The sequence below is a fragment of the Amblyraja radiata genome, chromosome 7, assembly GCF_010909765.2.
Source record: "Amblyraja radiata isolate CabotCenter1 chromosome 7, sAmbRad1.1.pri, whole genome shotgun sequence".
NCBI lineage: Eukaryota > Metazoa > Chordata > Chondrichthyes > Rajiformes > Rajidae > Amblyraja > Amblyraja radiata.
In genome coordinates this window covers 23,334,083-23,348,176 of record NC_045962.1, presented here as the reverse complement: position 1 = coordinate 23,348,176, position 14,094 = coordinate 23,334,083, and the positions used below count along the sequence as shown (strand labels likewise).

General features: G+C 45.1%; 1 protein-coding gene across 3 annotated transcripts in view; it reads right to left on the bottom strand.

The window, feature by feature from the left end:
- Positions 1–13,843, bottom strand: part of sestd1 (SEC14 and spectrin domain containing 1) — an 87,545-nt gene extending 73,702 nt beyond the window's left edge. Inside the window, exons 1-3 of one of the 3 annotated variants that reach the window (XM_033023842.1) lie at positions 13,649–13,843; positions 6,706–6,769; positions 5,788–5,855 (exon numbers count right to left, since the gene is read on the bottom strand). The gene's annotated coding sequence lies outside the window, so the exon portion shown is untranslated. The remainder of the gene's footprint in view (positions 1–5,787; positions 5,856–6,705; positions 6,770–13,648) is intronic. The other 2 variants (XM_033023843.1, XM_033023844.1) reach the window with 2 other exon arrangements.
- Positions 13,844–14,094: the final 251 nt, after the last annotated feature.

Here is a 14,094-nt window from a genome sequence, read left to right as displayed (position 1 = left end):
TGCATGCCTGACACCAAACTCAAATATTCTATTCCAAGTTGTCATGGGATTACCAATGGGACAGATGGAAACAATTCAAATATGCTCTCAGTTTGTAGGAAATATAACAAATATGCCAGATTCTGTTGTCCAATGACCACTCAAAGTGAAGCAGCAGCGTGCAAGACAGTGCTAAGAAATTCCAGTTCTCCCATCAGGAGTGCAAAGTCTCATCATCTCATAATCTACCTACCCAGTCAACACACAAAACCAAAGTAGAAGCAAATTGCTCTCAATCACAAGTAGCAACCAAATAAATAGATTAAATAAGTTAAACTACTATCCAGCAGAAATACGAGAGTAACTACAGATACAGCAACTGTTCACCACGTTGGATACCGCAATGGAGTCCACATCCCGAAAGTGAATAAAGAAGCAAGAAATAGGCAACGTTTCGGGTTGAGACCCTTCTTCAGACTGATCCCCCCATTCTTCTTGAATGGGGGGTTCAATACAGGGTGGATGGGGGAATCAGCGCAGGATGAATGGGTGTATCAGTACAGGATGAATGGGGGGTCAGTACAGTGTGGATCGGAGGGTCTGTGCAGGATGAATGGGGGGGATTCACTACAGGATGAATGGGAAGATCACTACAGGATGGATGGAGGATCAGTTCAGGATGAATGGGGGGTTCACTACAGGATGAATGGGGGGAGGTACAGGATGGATGGGGGGGGGGGATCGGTGTAGGATAAATGGAGGGGGGGTCGGTACGGGATGGATCGGGAGATCAGTACAGGATGAATGGGGGGGGGGGATCAGTAAAAGATGAATGGGGAGTTCAGTAAAAGATGAATGGGAAGATCAATACAGGATAGATGGGGGAATCGGTGCAGGATAAATGGATCGGGGAGCAATGCAGGATGAATGGGAGGTGCAGTGCAGGGTGGATGAGAAGGGGGTTCCGTACAGGATGAATAGGGGGACCAGTGTAGGATGAATGGGGGGTAGCAGGAGAATCAATGCGAGGTGGATAGGGAGATCAGTGCAAAATGAATAGATGGGGAGGGGGGCAGAGATGATGTCAGTGAGGACTGAATAGAGGCTGGAATGAGGATCAGTGTGGGATGGAGTGGAGGGGTCCCAGGATATGGGGGGGGGTGGAGGGGGGGCGTACAAGAGAGAGAGAGGGGGGCGTACAAGAGAGAGAGGGGGGGGGAGCGGGGGAGGGAGGAAGGAAGGGCCGCGCTCCTCGGACAACAAAGACATCATCGACCCGCTGCCTTGGCCATCCCTGTCCACCGCCAAGTGCCGCCACTAAAGGGGGAGGCAGTTGGGATCTCCTCGCCACTGCCACTCCTCCTCCGCCAGCCAATAGGAAGGTGCGGGGCCGAGCGGTGCAGGTGCTTCAGACGGCGGAAGGGGGCCTCAGCATGCGGGAGGGTTTGTTTTGAAAGCGCCGTTGGCAAGCAGCGGCCGCTATCAGGGCGGGCGGGGTGCTGGTGGAGGAGGAGGTGCTGTCACTGCCGCTGCTGTGCGGGGCCCGTCTTTCTTTCGATCCTCCTTCAACCCGCACCTAGCATCTTTGCCCCGCACTACAGCTTGTTACCGCCGCCGACACGAAACGTCACGTTCCTTTTCTCCAGAGAAGCTGCCTGACCCGCTGAGTTACTCCAGTTTTTTGTTTCTATCCAATATAAACCAGTATCTGCAGTACCAAGCCCACTGGCACCCGGCAACCGCTAATTTTGAGCCCTGTAGGCTAATGGGACTGAAGGATGATAAATCCCCTGGGCCTGATGGTCTGCATCCCAGGGTCCTCAGGGAGGTGGCTCTAGAAATAGTGGACGCATTGGTGATCATTTTCCAATGTTCAATAGATTCAGGATCAGTTCCTGTGGATTGGAGGATAGCTAATGTTATCCCACTTTTCAAGAAAGGAGTGAGAGAGAAAATGGGGAATTACAGACCAGTTAGCCTGACTTTGGTGGTGGGAAAGATGCTGGAGTCAATTATTAAAGAGGTAATAATGGGGCATTTGGATAGCAGTAAAAGGATTAGTCCAAGTCAAAATGGATTTACGAAAGGGAAATCATGCTTGACTAATCTTCTGGAATTTTTTGAGGATGTGACAAGTAAAATGGATGAAGGGGTGCCAGCGGATGTAGTGTATCTAGACTTTCAGACATCCTTTGATAAGGTCCCGCACGGGAGACCAAAATTAGAGCACATGGTATTGGGGGTAGAGTGTTCACATGGATAGAAAATTGGTTGGCAGACCGGAAGCAAAGAGTAGGAGTGAACGTGTCCTTTTCAGAATGGCAGACAGTGGCGAGTGGAGTGCCGCAAGGGTCGGTGTTGGGGCCGCAACTGTTTACCATATATATTATTGATTTGGAAGAGGGAATTAGGAGCAACACTAGCAAGTTTGCGGATGACACAAAGCTGGGTGGCAGTGTGAACTGTGAAGAGGATGTTAGAAGGTTACAGGGTGACCTGGACAGGTTGAGAGTGTGGGCAGATGCAGTATAATATAGATGAATGTGAGGTTATCCACTTTGGTAGCAAAAACAAGGGGGCAGATTATTATCTCAATGGGGTTAGGTTAGGAAAGGGGGAGATGCAGCGAGACCTGGGCGTCCTTGTACACCAGTCACTGAAAGTTGGCGTGCAGGTACAGCAGGCAGTGAAGAAAGCTAATGGAATGTTGGCCTTCACAACAAGAGGATTTCAGTATAGGAGCAAAGAGGTTCTTCTGCAGTTGTATAGGGCTCTGGTGAGACCACATCTGGAGTATTGTGTACACTTTAGGTCTCCCACTCTGAGGAAGGACATCTTTGTGATTGAGGCAGTGCAGCGCAGGTTCACGAGATTGATCCCTGGGATGGCGGGACTGTCATATGAAGAAAGATTGAAAAGACTAGGCTTGTATTCACTGGAGTTTAGAAGGATGAGGGGGCTCCTTATAGAAACATATAAAATTATAAAAGGACTGGACAAGCTAGAAGCAGGAAAAATGTTCCCAATGTTGGGCGAGTCCAGAACCAGGGGCCACAGTCTTAGAATAAATGGTAAGCCATTTAAGACTGAGGTGAGAAAAAACGTTTTCACCCAGAGAGTTGTGAATTTGTGGAATTCCCTGCCACAGAGGGCAGTGGAGGCCAAGTCATTGGATGGATTTAAGAGAGATTTAGATAGAGCTCTAGGGGCTAATGTAATCAAGGGATATGGGGAGAAGGCAGGCACGGGTTATTGATTGGGGACGATCAGCCATGATCACAATGAATGGCGGTGCTGGCTCGAAGGGCCGAATGGCTTTCTCCTGCACCTATTTTCTATGTTTATATGTTTCTAATATGTTGTATTGTTAAAATTAAGATTGTGCTATCATAATTGTGATTGTTTACTCCCGAACTGCAAAATATAATCAATGATCAAACCAGATCATACAACATTCAATGCACACCTCGGCCTTGGAACTCAAGAGTCTGCCCAACTGTATTATCTTGATTATGGATATACAGAGTCAACGAACCTGACCCTCCAAAGCAAAGAGTTGTCCTGCAAATCGACCTCTGGTCATGTCTAACCATTAGCTCTCAAATCCTGAGGGCCCACCTCCAGTTTACATTGATAATCATTTTATTTTGAAAACTCTCCAATACGACAATCCTAAAAACATTAAATTATGAAAAAATATTAATTATTAAAAGCCGTCTGAAGAAGGTTTCCGACCCAAAACATCACCCAGTCCTTTTCTTCACAGATGCTACCAAACCCGCTGAGTTACTCCAGCACTTTGGGTCCATCTTAATTATTAAAATATTGGAATCTTTGATTAGTTGAAGCACAAGATGAACGTGAGAAGCATTGGAGGTGGCATGTCCAACACAGGAGCAAAAGATTCAGATAAGCCAACACACGACCAGCAGCTCATCTTTGACTTCTGTCTACACTTCAAATGCTGACACAGAAGTCCGAGGCAAACTGAACAGCAAGCTGCATCCTCAATGAGGGATTGGGGGTGGGGAAAGACTGGTTCCTACAGAAGCATAAAACTAAAAGTACCATCTGGCTCATAGAAACATATTGCAAAAGGAACAAAATCCCTTGTAATCTTCTTATTAATAAGCTCTAAAACCACAGTCTTAGTTGCAAACAGAAAAGTATTGTAATTAGCTTATTCAAAATGTTAAATGGATGACTCCGACAAACACCATCAACTGTACAAGCACAATATCATGGATGATGAGATAGGCTCAGTTACTCAATCTGTAAATCTCTGCTTGCAGAGAGTCTAGAGCTGTCCTTTAGATGTCAATCATCAAAGGTTCAACCTCTTGCTTCTCTCTTGTTGATGATGAAATGAAAAATGCATGAGACATTCAGTCATTTAAAAGTCACTGCTGGCAAGATACACAACTTGATTTGGTAATACAGGTGCACAACCTTTTATCCGGAGTTCCGGAAACCGAAAAACTCTGAAAACCGACCATTTTTTCCAGGATGTCGTCTGTACACCAAAGCTCGCGTTTGGCGCCAAACTTGACCCGAAACGACCCACGGTCAACCCAGGTCTGTACTACTGTAGCGGCTGCCTCCTCCCCGGAGACCGGGGAGACACTTAAACATCTGTAAATCATTGCTTAAGTGTTAGTCAGTTAGTTTGGAGGGCTTTTATGTGAAAAAGGGGGGGGGAGGTGAAGGGGGAAACTTTAATTCTTAGTCCCCAACCTGGTCGGAGAGGCGGGGAGCGGTCAATGCCTTACCGGGTCGCCGTGCAGTAAGCTCCGGAGTGCTGTGGCCGCCAACTCCCAGCTGGGGCTGCAGGCGGCGCCAGTTGTAGCTCCGACCCCGGCAACTCTACCCCTGGCTGCACGGCGCTCCAAATCCAGCGCGGCCCGCGGCCGGACGCCCGCAGCCCCAGCACCGCTGTGGCCGCCGACATGTTGTGTGTCGGCGGCCACAGCGCTCCGGAGCTTACCGCACGGCGACCCGGTAAGGCATTGCCCGCTCCCCGCTGGTATCCCAGCGCTGCGACGCCGCCGACTCCCAACATCGCGGAGCTGGGGCTGCGGGCGCCCGGCCGCGGGCGGCGCTGGATTTGGAGCACCGCGCAGCCAGGGGTAGAGTTGCCGGGGTCGGAGCTCCAACCGGCGCCGCCCGCGGCCGGACGCCCCCAGCCCCCAGCTCCGCGATGTTGGGAGTCGGCGGCCACAGCGCTCCGGAGCTTACTGCACGGCGACCCGGTAAGGCATTGCCCGCTCCCCGCCTCTCCGACCAGGTAGGGGACTAAGAATTAAAGTTTCCCCCTTCACCCCCCACCCACCAACCACATAAAATCCCTCCAAACTAACTGACTAACATTTATGCAATGATTTACAATGATTTCCCCGGTCTCCGGGGAGGAGGCAGCCGCTCCAGACTTTTCAAGCCGCCCGCGCTACCTACCTAATCTACGCTAAAAATCTTCCATTCGGAAATCCGAAAAATTCCGAAATCCGACAAGTGTCTGGTCCCAAGGCTTTCGGATAAAAGGTTGTGCACCTGTACAAGCAATTATATTGGGTTAAGGACAAAGTGTGCAATTAGGTTACATTTACAAAGAAAACAGTAAAATAAAGACAATAAATTCAACTGTGTTAAAAGCATCATCCAACTAAACTGCAGAAGTCAAATATCATTCATGACCTCACTGAACAGTAGAGTATGCGCAGGGGACCAAATGGATTACACTGGCTTTTACTTCAAATAGTCTTATTTTTTCATGACGTTGTGTTGTACATTGAAATTTATGTTGTCACTTACTTGAAGGACTTCTGTCATCAGGTACATGATTCACAAATCTCAAAATTCATCAAAACGTAGTCCACGTTCTACAAAAATAAGAAAGGTGTCTCAATGATAAACCAGTCTTAAGAGGAGTTTGAAAATGGAAAAATTGGCATGGTTTGTAGACAGATTTACAAAAAGGACAATAATTTTTGCAAAGTATTGCGAAATCAGAATATCAAGCAATAGAGTAATGGGTGATTGGAAAATGGTTATAGATAGTACACTAATAGAGGAACATTTGATTTGGAACACCAAATTCAAGTGAGAAAGCATGAAAAGAAAACAAAGCTGGAATTAGCAGTAGGAAGGTAGAAGTAGCAGATAAATCAGAGAACGTACAAAGATTAAGATATGTAGCATAAAGCTCAGCTTGTGTCTGAACAAAGCACTAATTTCACACCATTTGCATCTTAAGTAAGCAGCACTGTCAACCTCACAGTAGACTGTATCAGAAAATTGCCATTTTATCATCTATCAAATTGATATGTAATCTATGTGGAGCGTGTTAAAACAGGACATCTAGCATGCATGCCTGCGCTACAATGTCTTTCAAACACAGATTTCTGGGCCCTTCCATTTGTACAAAGACATTCTTGGGGGAACACAAAAGTACAAGAATGAGAACATCCGAGGCCCCTAACTGATTTTAATCGCTTACATTCAAAAACATCCAACTCATCGAATAAATGGGAAGTCATTTCAATATTCACTTGCTACCATAAAATTTTAAAGTAAAAGTATGCTCAATGGTAAAGAATAAGAATAGTGGCTACTTTACTTTCTATTCTGAATTAATATAGCCAATGACCCATTACAAGCGAATTGATGAAATTGTATTATAAACACTTCATTGATTTCAAAATTGAACCAAACTCTTTTCTTAACTCATACCTAGAATTCTATGTTCCAGTTATGTGACCTTTCCTGCAAAATGGCACCAATATGCAAGACGTTCCTATGATAAAGAAGAATGTAAAGTTAATTGCGCTGATTTGAAATTGGATTTACAAAATTGCGTTATGAAATTACAAAATTAAATGTTATGTTAAAATAACGTACTATTGACAAAATAGACATGTAGGTATGTCAACTAATCACAGAAAAAGATGAACAAAAGCAAGATCTGGAATTTATATGTCTGCATCCTTCTGCTACACCCTTGCTAAGACATATGCCAATTTATACCTTCCTTTTAAACAGAACTAGAGTCAACAAATTAATAAAATTATTAAACAAAAATTAGTAAAATGCTGTAACTCTGAAATAACACTCGTTAGATCAGCGGCATCTGTTTAAAGATAAACAGATTAAAGATAATCTGTTTAAAGTTATTCTGAAGGGTTTCAGACTTGAAATACAAATTCAGTTTCTTTCAATAGGATGCTGTCTAACCCGTTTTCTACTTTTATAAATAAACCAAATAAATGCATTGACATAGAAAAGACTACTGCCTTGGATATTCCTCAGTAATTTTCTTTAAAAGGAAGAAAATAATATTTCACAAAATTTACGTTTAAGAGACGATAACAAGGAAGGAAGAAGGGTCTCGACCCGAGACATCACCCATTCCTTCTCTCCAGAGATGCTGCCTGTCCCGCTGAGTTACCCCAGCTTTTTGTGTTCATTTTCGATTTAAATCAGCATTCGCAGTTCCTTCTTGCAGTCCACAATAACTACAAGCTCAATAGCAACTTCAAATGTTGATGGCTATTAGGTTTATTAGATTATAAATTGAGTTATTGGGTCATGGAGCTATACAGTATGGAAACAGACCCTTCAGCCCAATTTGTCCATGCCGACAAAGTTGACATTCTGGGCTAATCCATTGTAGGAGCCAAGTGCCCACCATAATGTTTGGGACAAAGACCCATTATTTATTTATTTGCTTCTGTACTCCGCAATTTGAGATTTGTAATAGAAAAAGAAATCACATGTGGTTAAAGTGCACATTGCCAGATTTTAATAAAGGCCATTTTTATACATTTTGGTTTCACCATGTAGAAATTACTGTAGTGCTTATACATTGTGTGTCCCCCCCCCCCCCCTCCCCCCCACCACCATTTCAGGGCACCATAATGTTTGGGACACAGCAATGTCATGTAAATGAAAGTAGCCATGTTTAGTATTTTGTTGCATATCCTTTGCATGCAATGACTGCTTGAAGTCTGCGATTCATGGACATCACCAGTTGCTGGGTGTCTTCTCTGGTGATGCTCTGCCAGGCCTGTATTGCAGCCATCTTTAGCTTATGCTTGTTTTGGGGGCTAGTCCCATTCAGTTTTCTCTTCAGCATATAAAAGGCATGCTCAATTGGGTTCAGATCGGGTGATTGACTTGGCCACTCAAGAATTTACAATTTTTTAGCTTTGAAAAACTCCTTTGTTGCTTTAGCAGTATGTTTGGGATCATTGTCTTGCTGTAGAATGAACCGCCGGCCAATGAGTTTTGAGGCATTTGTTAGAACTTGAGCAGATAGGATGTGTCTATACACTTCAGACTTCATTATGCTACTACCATCAGCAGTTGTATCATCAATGACAATAAGTGAGCCAGTATCTTCAGCAGCCATACATGCCCAGGCCATACCACCGTGTTTCACAGATGAGGTGGTATGCTTTGGATCTTGGACAGTTCCTCTCTCCTCCAGACTTTGCTCTTGCCATCATTCTGAAATGTTAATCTTCATCTCATCTGTCCACAAGACCTTTTTCCAGAACTGTGGTTGCTCTTTTAAGTACTTTGTGGCAAATTGTAAACTGGCCATCCTATTTTTGTGGTGAACCAGTGGTTTGCATCTTGCAGTATAGCCTCTGTATTTCTGTTCATGAAGTCTTCTGCAGAGAGTGGTCATTGACAAATCCACACCCAACTCCTGAAAAGTGTTTCTGATCTGTCAGACAAGTGTTTGGGGATTTTTCTTTATTATGGATAGAATTCTTCTGTCATCAGCTGTGGAGGTGTTCCTTGGCCTGCCAGTCCCTTTGCAATTAGTAAGTTCAGCAGTGCTCTCTTTCTTCTTAATGATGTTCCAAACCGTTGATTTTGGTAAGCCTCAGGCTTGCCTGATGTCGCTAACAGTTTTATTCTTGTTTCTCAGTCTCATAATGGCTTATTTGACTTTCATTGGCACAACTTTGTTCCTCAGGTTGATAAACAACAATAAAAGTTTCCAAAGGTGATGGAAAGACTGGAGGAAAGACGAGGTGCCGAGAGCTCTCTTATACCTGCATTAAGGAGGCAATTAAACACACCTGAGCAATTACAAACACCTGTGAAGCCATGTGTCCCAAACATTATGATGCCCTGAAATTGTGAGGAGGGGTGGGGATGACACTATGTATAAACACAGCTGTAATTTCTACATGGTAAAATCAAAATGTGTAAAAATGGCCTTTATTAAAATCTGACAATGTGCACTTTAACTACATGAGATTTTTTTTCTATTACAAATTGTGGAGTACAGAGGCAAATAATTAAATGTTGGGTCTTTGTCCCAAACATTATGGAGGCCACTGTACAAGGATTTGTCACAGATCACAAGTAATCTTGTTGAATGGCCACAAAAAAACTGCAGTAACTCAGCGGGACAGGCAGTATCTCTGGAGAGAAGGAATAGGTGACGTTTTGGGTCGAGACTCTTCTTCAGACTAGTCAGGGAAATGGGAAACGAGAGGTATAGTGTGAGGGCCTTATCAAAGACGGAGGAGGGGAACCCCCATTCCCTAAAGAATGAGAACATCTCAGATATCCTGGTATGGAACACCTCATCGCAGTTGCGCCGTAGACTGAGGAATTGGGAGTAGGGGATAGTCTTTGCAGGAAGCAGGGTGGGAAGGAGTGTAGTCGAGACAGTTGTGAGAGTCAGTGGGTTTGTAATAGATGTCAGCCGATAATCGATCTCCTGTGGTGGAGACCCAAGTCGCACCAGCGTTTTGTTCTCACCTAGCAAATATCTAACAATGGCCGGTTTCCTTTATTATCATTACTTTCTTGCATATCTTTCATTTATTTATTCTATATCTCTCTACATCACATTCTATACCTCTCGTTTCCCTTTCCCCTGACTCTACTCTGAAGGGTCTCGTCCCGAAACGTCACCCATTCCTTTTCTTCAGAGATACTGCCCGTTTCACTGAGTTACTCCTGGGATGCAAGCAGAAGCCTCCACGTGGCACATCCCGGGCAATGCTGACGACAGAAACTGTACCACAGTGACTGACTGAAGTAGCCAATTCTGCAACCACCGACCGTCAACAGTCACTGACCGAACGGAAAGACGAGATATGGAAGATGGCCGGACACGAGGAAGGAGACTGAGTTACTCCGTGTCTATCTTCTGTTTAAACCAGCATCTGCAGTTACTCCCTACAAACTTGTTGAATGGCCAAACTGACTAAAAAAAATTAAAAGGCCTACCCTGTTTCTAGGTATATTTTCATGATAAAACAGGCCTCAATTAAATTCAATAGGTAAAAGATCACCAACAACACACCACTCTTCTGTTAGATTATATAATGTGCTCAAATGCAGAGTAAGTCAAAACCTGAAATTCTCGTGAGTCAGATGCAAGAGTGCAATCAAGGTGACACACTCATCACCTAATAATACATTTTGCAGTTGATCAAAAAATCTAGATCATTCATAAAATGATGTAAAACAAATGAGTGTCACAATTTATATATTTCATGTTCATAAGAAATTAGAGCAGAATCAGGCCATTCAGTCCATTGAGCCTGTCCGCCCATCGATAGTGGCTGATCTCTTTCCCTCACAACCCCATTCTCCTGCCATCTCATAACCTACGACGCCCTTTAATTGTGCTAATGAAGAACCTATCAATCTCCGCTTTAAAAATACTAAATGACTTGGCCTCCACAGCCATCTGTGGCAATGAATTCCACAGATTCGCCACACTCAGACAAAATAAATTCCTCCTCATCTCCATTCTAAAGTTAGGTCCTTTTATTCTGAAGATGGACACATAAAGCTGGATTAATTCAACAGGTCAGACAGCATCTCTGGAGAAAATAGGTGATGTTTTGGGTTGAGACCCTTCTTCAGATTGAGAGTTAGAGGAAAGGGAAACAAGAGATGTAGACTGTGATATATAGAACAAATAAATGAAAGATATGCAAAAAATTAACTATGAGAAAGGAAACAGGCAATCGTTAGCTGTGGGCTAGGTGAAAACGCATTACAATTAAATTTACCGGGACAACATTGAAACTAGTACAACGACTAGGGTGAGGGAGGGACAGAGAGAGGGGGGGATGCAAGGGTTTATTGAAGTTAGAAAAATCAATATTCACACCGCTGGGTATGCCCAAAGGGTGTGAGATGGGGGTGGTCCCAGCTATCTATTTAGATTATTATCTAAATGGCGTCAAGTTGGGAAAAGGGGAAGTGCAACGGGATCTGGGGGTCCTTGTACATCACTCTATGAAAGTAAGCATGCAGGTACAGCAGGCAGTTAAGAAAGCGAATGGCATGTTGGTCTTTATAACAAGAGGAATCGAATATAGGAGCAAAGAGGTCCTTCTGCAGTTGTTCAGAGCCTTAGTGAGAACACACCTGGAGTATTGTGTGCAGTTTTGGTCCCCTAATTTGAGGAAGGGCATTCTTGCTATTGAGGGAGTGTAACGAGGGTTTACAAGGTTAATTCCCGGGATGGCGGGACTGTCATATGCTGAGAGAATGGAGCAGCTGGGCTTGTACACTCTGGAGTTTAGAAGGATGAGAGGGTATCTCATTGAAACATATAAGATTGTTAAGGTTTTGGACACGCTAGAGGCAGGAAACATGTTCCCGATGTTGGGGGAGTCCAGAACCAGGGGCCACAGTTTAAGAAAAAGGAGTAAGCCATTTAGAACGGAGACGAGGAAACACTTTTTCCTCACAGAGAGTGGTGAGTCTGTGGAATTCTCTGCCTCAGAGGGCGGTGGAGGCAGGTTCTCTGGATGCTTTCAAGAGCTAGATAGGGCTCTTAAAAATAGCGAGTCAGGTGATATAGGGAGAAGGCAGGAACGGGGTACTGATTGGGGATGATCAGCCATGATCATATTGAATGGCGGTGCTGGCTCGAAGGGCCAAATGGCGTACTGCTACACCTATTGTCTATTGTCTTCTGTTGCGGGCCAGTTAACAATGGCCTGTTTCCATTATCATTGTTTATTTTTTGCATATCTTTAATTTATTTGTTCTCTCCCTCTCTCTATATCATCGTCTATCTCTCGTTTCCCTTTCCCCTGACTCTCAGTCTGAAGAAGGGTCACCTGTTTCTTATCGTTAGAGATGCTATGACCCGCTGAGTTACGACAGCTTTTTGTATCTATCTTTGTTTTAAACCAGCATCTGAAGTTCCTGCTGACACATTTCATCCTTTTATTCTGTGTCTGTGGCCTATGGTCCTAAACTGTCCCACTACCAGAAACATCCTCTCCACATCCACTCTACGCCATTCATTATTTTAATGATTTGAACTTCACAAGCATTCCAGTTGAACATTTGAGGGACATTGGGTTACAACAACCTGTGTTTAAACTATCCGGATTAAGAAACAGGTGGAGAGTTGGCATTTGCTTTCCACATCAATTAAAATATGCAGATTTCACAGTATGCAGAAAGTATGGTCATGGTTTAGACATCCAAATGATCAAATTAAAACAGCGTAGTCGGGTTTATGAAAACAAACTATTTTCTATCTTTGCATTTTCACACTAGGTTGAAATTTATCGAGAGTTGCAGAATATGGAAATAGGTCCTTCAGCCCTACTCATCCATACTGATCAAGCAGCCTTTGAGACAATCCTGTTTGCTAGTATTTGACCCATATCCTTCGAAGGCTTTCCCATTCATGTAACTGTCCAAATGGTTTTTTTTAAATTGCAATTGTAACTGTCTCCACCGCCTCTTCTCGCAGCTCATTCGATATCTTCACTGGTCTGTGTGGAAAAACTTGCCCCCAAGGTCCCCTTTGAATCCTTCCCCTCACCTTAGCCCGCAGCCTTCTGGTTTCAGATTCCCCTAACCTCGGAAAAAGACTGAATATCCACGTTGTTAATTTATAAACCTCCATAAGGTCACCCTCTCAGCCTCCTCCACTCCAGGGAAAGCCTGTGCAGCCTCTCCCTATAACTCAAACCCTGCAGTCCAAGCAACATTCTCGTGAATCTTTTCTGCACCCTCTCCAGCTCAATCACATCCTTGCTATCAACGGGCCGGGCAGCGGGGCAACTATTTGATAATTCAGCAGTAGCAGCAGCAGCATTTATAATTGAGATTCTCTCGCAACGCGAAGGAAGTACTCGTCCAGTCCTTTCTTTTGAAAAATGGCTGGAATGAGCCCAGCGTCAGGCACCCGGGCTGTAGACCGGCTCCCAGCATCGCGACTGTTAGTCTCAATGCATGCAGTCAGGAAACCGGCATTCATGCACTCAAATCAAATCAAATACAAATCTCAAGCCGCGGTCGGTGGCAGGAATTGGGAATTAACCGCAGCGACCCGGTGGAGAGTGGGCGCCGCCACTGAACAAAGCTCCATCCAAAGCCACCGGCCGGCTCAGGGCCTACACCTTCTCCCCCTACAGTCCGCTCCGGCCAAACCACCACCGTGAGTGACTTCGCTCAGGTTTATACGAAGGAGAATTAAATTAGCGGTGGTGGCGCTGGCGGCCGGCCGGGGCCCAGCGGGCATGGTGATTCTCGGGTTACGGTAGGTGGAGGGAGTGGGAGCCGGCTGCTGCTGTTGTCGCTGCCCCGCTGCCCCGGGCGGACGCCCTCCTTTGTTGCCCGGGGAGACTCGGCTGCACCGCCCGCCCGCCCGCCCCCGGCTCACCTGCAAAACGCTGGCTGCACCGCAGCTTCCCCCCAAAGTCTCCAGCGATGCTCCTACCGTCCCGCCGCCTGCAACAGAAGCCAGGACCCTCCCCTCCCCTCAACGCTAGCGGGCAACAGCAACGCTCTCACTGCAAGTTGCTTCAATTAAACCTCTCTTTCTCTTCCTTCTCCCCCCCTCCTCCTCCTCTCCCTCTCAATACCTTCCCCGCCCACCACTCGCAGATGCGTTTGTAACACAAGGCAAATTAACCACTTCGACAAAATTAATATTTCACGCACAAGGCAGTGGTTCCCCCACCCATGCAGTACCGTGTAATTGAGATCAATGAATGGACAAAGTAAGTCTCGTTCCAACAGGGAAAACACCCTGTAATTGAGGGATACACCATGCATAATCAACGTTCATCGTACTTATTTCCCCCAATAATCTTGCCCCATTTGAGA